Below are 6,000 nucleotides of genomic sequence, written 5' to 3'. Positions count from 1 at the left end.
TTATATTACTGTAGACTGATAGGTACTTTTTTTCATAATTTGGGTTACAATATAATACTACTTTATTCTGGTGCACAGATTTTTCTAACATTTTCTGTTTGATATTACCTCTCCCCATTATTGTGTGTGTGTGTGTGTGTTAGCTTTTCGTTACTTTCTGGCACTATAAAATACTCCAAGTTCATCTTGTGTATTTCCTGCACAGTAGCAGAGTGAGCCATTTTCCAAGGAGCCCTGGCCGTTTTACTGGAGGACAGAAACCAAGATTTGGATGCTAGGTGTGCTCATTGCTACCGTGGTGTAGCTACTTCTAGGCTCAAAATTCATTTGGATTCCCAAATTTTTCCATTTTTGGCTAAAGGGAGCCCATTCAAGTTGGCTCCAGTGTTCTGAAACGATTCCATTGTTTTTTGATAGATTCTCTGTTTCCTGGCACAAAAAAACTCTTAGGCTCAGTTTGTACATGTTTCAGACTCGGACTTAGCCACTGCTCCAAAAAGCTATGGATCTTACTGTGGGAAATGGTATTGAGAGACCAAAATCTGGACACTAGGTTTTCTCACATTAGGTTGTCATGGTGTCTAGATTTTACAGTGAATAGAGTTAAGAAATATATATTTAAAAAAAAAGCAACACATAAGTTTATACTAATTTTTCCAATTCCTTTACTATTATACCTGTATTTCTTGTCTTTAACAGTAAAAATCTTGGTTTTCAGTATAAGAGAAATATGTATATGTTATATGTATTTAGTAAATATATATATGTGTACACATGTATATATATTTATATGTATTAATAGTAATACTAATATTACTACTAAGAGTAAAATTAATGAACATAGTTTCAAATGTTTTTTGCAATTCTCTGTCTTTAGTAGATATTCCAACATGTATATATAAAAATCAAAATCAAAATCATGTATGCTAATGTCACTTAAAATAATTGTTTTCTTCATGTCATTATGTTATTAATTTGATGTACAATTAGCTTCATTAATTTCTATTTGTTTTTAATTTTTAGGAAGTGTTTTTTGAATTTAATTTAATTTAACTTTTTCAATATGTTCATTATTTACATGATTTCAAATTTAAAACAATATAGCAAGGTATCTTCCAAAGAAATATCTTTTTCATCCCTATATCCTTCACAAGGAGCCCTGGTGGCACAACGGTTAAGCCCTCGGCTGCTAACTGAAAGATTGGGGGTTTGAACCCAGCCAGTGGCTCTGCGAGAGAAAGACATGGCAATCTGCTCCTGTAAAGATTACAGCCTAGGAAACTCTATGGATCAGTTCTGCTGTGCCACATGGGGTCGCTATGAGTTGAAATCAATTCGACAGCACCTAACAATAACAACAACAACATACAGCTCCCACTGTGCCTTCCCTCCCCATATAGCGAAACATTGCTATCGATTTCAGTTATTCCTTCTTTGCTTCTTTTTACAAATTTTATGCCCCTTGCTTTTTCATGTAAGAATGTATCTCAAAGATTACCCCATATGAGTATACAGAGATCTTCCTTATTTCTTTTATACAGTGCATCCTATTTCACTGTGTGGATGGAACATAATTTATTCAACCATTCCTCTAGTAGTGAATGTGTGGGCTTTCTTTAATCTTTTGCTATTACAAGTAATGTCCCAAGGAATAACCTTGTGTATTTGTCACTATATATTTTCCAGAGTATATTTTTTTCTCCTTTGTAAAATGGGAATTGCAATAGTACCTTACAGATTTGTTGAGAGCATAAAATGTGATGAGGAATATAAAAGGCTTAGTGCAATGTCTGGCACATTGTAAGTTTAGCTGCAATTATAATTACTATTAAGTTCAACAGGCCACAAATCATGTTACAGGGTATCATGAGAATATATAGGAGGAGTGTTTCATTCTAACAGTGTTTATGTGTGTGTTGGATGGAGGTGGAGGACAGTCAAATGGAAAAAGTGATGCTCTGCTGATGCTTGAAAGTAAGTAGATTTATCCAGGTAAAGAGCTGGGTTGGGAGAGGATGTTCCAGACAAAAGGAGCATTTTTGAAGGTCAAGTCATGAGTGATAGCAGCTATTTTTGAAAACTCCAAGTAAAACATAGGGCACAAAGGAGAGAAATGGTGACAGATGACATGCAAGGGGTAAGCAAGTGCTAGATCCCAATGGGATTTCCATGCTATTCAAGTTCTTTATCCTGAAGATTATAGAGTTAGTTATTAAAGGATTTTAAGCCAAGAAGGGACATGACAAAATTTTTATTTTTAAAAAGTTCACACTAGCATTCCCTTTGGCATGAAGGAAGTTCAGGCTAGAAATATGAGACTGCACTATGGTACGCCTTTGGGCATGGAAAGATGACCCATGGTGCATTCTTAAGACATGTTCTCTATTTTGCATTCTTTGTTTATTCTTCTGACAACTGCTATTAGAAGTAGCCATTTCCTAAGGTTTGTTTTCAGGACTCTTTCTGTCCCTAAACTCTTTTGAGTTAATTATTGTGAGTTATTCACTCTCGTGATGCAAACGTGATGACTCTACAATAACCTGCATATCTACGCCTCTATTCCTAACTCAACTCTTTCTAGAATTCCAGATTGCTATATCCAACTGGATTTCCTTTGAGCACTTAGAACTCAGCATGTCTCAAACCAATAAATTCTTCTCTACCAAGCCCCAGTAAACCCAAATCCTTGTTCCTTTTCCTGTTTCCTACCTCATCACCTGCTTTACCATTTATTCATCATGTAAGCAAGAGCACACCTTTTGTCTTATTCATATACCTCACATGGTGCCGAATCTATTACTTGAATCCAACTTTTCTCTCCATTTTCACTGGTTCTGGTCTTCATCACTTTTCAAGTGTACTATGGCAGTAACATCGTTTCCTGTTTTTTTCTTTCTCCTTCTATTTATCTTTTACTGCTAGAATAATGTCTCCAAAATGTACAATTGATTGTGGTTGTCTTCAGAATAAAGACCATGGTCCTTCGGTAAGAATACAGAACTCTGTGGTTGCCCAGCAAGCTACCCTTCTGCTCTCAATTTCTGCCATACTCCATGAACATAAAGAGGCTCTCCAAAAACTCCGTGTTTTCCTTCCTTCAAGCCACCTTGTATGATTGTCTCAGTTGGCAAAGCCATTCTCCCTATTGCTTTCTCCTCCTTATCCTTCAAGCTTCAGCTCTTATACTACCTCCTTAGTGAAGCCATTTTTGAACCTATCTCCGACTATCTCTTAATATGAAGAGATCACCTTCTCGGAACTGCCAGAGCATTTCTAAGAACCTTGAATTTGACAATTACTGCTAAAAATGGCCTTCTTGTACTTGATTATATGGCTAGGTTCCATTACAAAACCATATATTCTTGAGAAGCTTCACATGTGTAACCTTCATATCTCTAATCATCTTCCCTTGTGTTTGGTGGGGTTCAAAGTATTATTATGGAATTATGTTTACATGATCTCTTGTGATTTGTTGCCTTTTAGGCCAAGAAGTTACAGTCAGCATTATGAAAGATTTTTTCATTTTAATAATCATGACCAAACACTTTAACAAAATTTATTGAGTACTTAGTAGGTGTCTGTCTGTCAGTTTGTCATACTGTGGTGGTTTATGTGTTGCTATGATGCTGGAAGCTATGCCACTGGTATTTCAATATCAGAAGGGTCACCCATGGTGGACAAGTTTCAGTGGAGCTCCCAGACTATGACAGGCTAGGAAGAAAGGCCTGGTGATCTACTTCCAAAAATCAGTCCATGAAAACCTTATGGATAACAACAGAACATTGTCTAATATAGTCCTGGAAGATGACCCCATTCCAGGAAGGTACTACACAACAGCCAACTCAGTGGCAACTAACAACAACAACATATTAGGTGTCAGGCAGCATGCACAATGCTTTACAGGCCTCATCTCATCTTTTCCTCATAACAACTCTACAAGGTAGTTCTGCTAATAATTCAAAGGAAAGACCAAGACTTAGAGAAATTACATAAACTGCCAACATCATAAACTAGTGAAATGAAGTACCAGGACTCAAACCTAGCCATTTCTGGAAAAGGCCAACGCCTTCAACATTATTATGTTAAATGCTTCCTGGAATCCAAGAAGTGGTGTAAGGTGGGAGTTCAGAAAGTCATTGTATGCCAATAACTCATTATGGATGCCTGTGATGGTTAGGGTTGTACGTCAGCTTGGCTAGGCCATGATTCTCAGTGGTTTGGCAGTCGTATGACGTTGTGATCACTTTCATGACGAGATGTGATGTAGCATGATCACCTCCATGATGGGATCTGCTGTGGGTAGCCAATCTGTTGAAAGGGAGTTTCCTTGGGTGTGTGGCCTGCATCAAATACAAGTGGGCATTCTGACAAAGCTCATGGGGTTTTTGCTCGAGCTGAATCCTGCAGCTGTCTCCTGTTTGTCTGATCTCTGGTTCTTGGGACTTAAGCTAGCAGCTTACCTGCGGTCTTGCCTGCTGATGTTGGGATTTGTCAGTCTTCACAACCTGTGAGCAGGAGCCCTGCTCCTTGACCTGCTTATCCAGGGTTTGCCAGCCCCTGTGGCTACCTGAATCAGGAGAAACCTCCAGCCTGACCCATGGACTTGGGACGTTCCAGTCTCTACAACCATGTGAGCCATTTCCTTGATATAAATCTCTCTGTATATATATTTATATGCTTTACTGGTTTTTGCTTCTCTAGAGAACCCAGCCTAAGACAATGCTGTGTAAGTCCAAAACAAACTTTGTACATTTGCAGTCTTGCTAAGAATACTAATTCCTGTAGTGAGCACACCAAGGGTTAGTCTAGGAATACCATTGAATAGTAAAGATGTCAAATTTGGAAGAAAAATAAAAGAAATTATTCATAAAGAAATACTCTGAATTTAGGAGGCATTTTCTGTTACATTAAAGACTTTAAATTTTCAAAGATACTGACAATATATACTTAAATAAAACTCCAGAGAGAAACTATATAAACTGTAAATTTTGGTGTACTTGTTCAACAAACATATTAATGAATATTTCTCCTGGGTTAGATATTGTAAGAAGATACAAAATTGTACAAAATGTTCTCACATTGTTTATCATCTAACAGAGGGGATGAGAAATATGCTCTGAAGTGAAATAAATCGTCACTGCTGTATAAGGTCTCTAGTTCCAGTTGTAACTGCTATGGGAGTTCAGTGGAGAGAGAGAGAAAAAAAAAAATACTCTCCATACTATTAGATACACAGTAAATGGTTTTTTGTTTATGACAACTGGTGGCAAAATTATAGCAATATCAGACAGTTTTCCTAGGATCAGACTTATATATTAATTACTTTAAAAACATTTTTAAGTCCCTTTCTTGAGTTTCAAGGCTCAAACAACCAATACGTCTAATTTAGTTGAAATTTTATTTAAAAATCATATATTTTTTAAACTCTTCCACTATTCTAATAAAATTACAAACTGATAGCTCAGAGGTCTGTCAGTGAAAAGCCTATTATTATCTTCAAACTAAAAACCTGAAGCTGACCTGGTTTGCAAGTCCCCTGTAATGTAGTTTGGATGCCATCTTGTGCTTAAGGATTAAAGCATATTGCCAAGCTGGACTGAGAGCCACCTTGAGTTCTGCCTTATACTCTGCCAAGAACTAGCTGTTTTTGAGACCTTGCTTAAATGACTCAATCTTTCTTCTTTAAATTGAGGAGCTAGCTTATCTCTCAAGTCTCCTCTGTCAGTTAAATTATGTAATTTAATATCATTTCATTTAAGTACATACTAATACCAGAAAAGATAGTGGAGAGTACTTAAGTAGTTCAAGTCTATACAAAGACTTAAGGGTCCCTGAGTGATGCAAGTAGTTAAGCGCTCAACTACTAGCTGAGAGGTTGGCAGTGGAACCCATTCAGAGGTGCCTCGGAAGACAGGCCTGGTGATCTGCTTCTTAAAGTTCACAGCCTTGAAAACCCTATGCAGCAGTTCTACCCTGCACATATGGGGTTGCCATGAGTTG

The sequence above is a fragment of the Trichechus manatus genome, unplaced genomic scaffold (assembly GCF_000243295.1).
Source record: "Trichechus manatus latirostris isolate Lorelei unplaced genomic scaffold, TriManLat1.0 scaffold00013, whole genome shotgun sequence".
NCBI lineage: Eukaryota > Metazoa > Chordata > Mammalia > Sirenia > Trichechidae > Trichechus > Trichechus manatus.
The sequence above is the reverse complement of the archived record's forward strand: the minus strand, read 5'-3'. Positions refer to the sequence as shown.